Raw genomic sequence first — 850 nt, 5'->3', positions numbered from 1 at the left:
CTAGCAGAGAAGGACAAATATCATATGTTTGCACGTATAGGAGGATTAGGAGGAACTTGATGGAGGAACAAGGGGGAGAAGAAGGGCAGAAATGGTGGGGGAAAGGGAGAGAAGCAAACCATGAGAGACTCTTGAATGCTGACAAAAACTGAGGACTGATGGATGTGGGGGGAGGGGGGATGGGCATGGAGGAGGACACTTGTGGGGATGAGCACTGAGTGTTATGTGGAAACTAATTTGACAATAAACTATTAAAAAAAAATCAGCTGACTATAAATGAATGGATTTATTTGTTAAAACAGTTCTTATTTTCTATTAAAGAGAAGTACTTGAAACTTGTGAATCCAGCCAACAATTCATGAAAGTATTATAGTACTAATAATGGCCAGAAATATTTAAAAAAGAACAACGTTCAGAGAATTACACATTAACAAGGCTTATTAATTGTAGGTGTGCCACACATTATCTAAATGAATTTTCTGAAAAATATGCAAAAAACTATTTTTTACTTTTTTAAAACTGTCAGGTGAAATTTGTAAACCTCAAACGCCGCTGCTTTCTCTAGAAGAATTCTACAATTTTTGTACAGTTCCAACTGTGACAGAAGTGCTAAGAACCTCAAATGAACCTTTTCAAAAAAAGTTTATATTTATTCATTTTGAGAGAGAGAAAGTGAGAGGGAGAATGTGCAGAGGAGAGGCAGAGAGAGAGGGAGAGAGAGAATCGCAAGCAGGCTCTGCCTTCTCGGCACAGAGCCCGACATGGTCCTTGGTCCCACGAACCATGAGATCACGACCTGAGTGGAAATCAAGAGTCAGCTGCTTTACCAACTGAGTCACCCAAACACTCC

Source organism: Crocuta crocuta, unplaced genomic scaffold (assembly GCF_008692635.1).
Source record: "Crocuta crocuta isolate KB4526 unplaced genomic scaffold, BGI_CrCroc_1.0 scaffold102, whole genome shotgun sequence".
Lineage (NCBI taxonomy): Eukaryota > Metazoa > Chordata > Mammalia > Carnivora > Hyaenidae > Crocuta > Crocuta crocuta.
Note: the sequence above shows the minus strand (reverse complement) of the source record.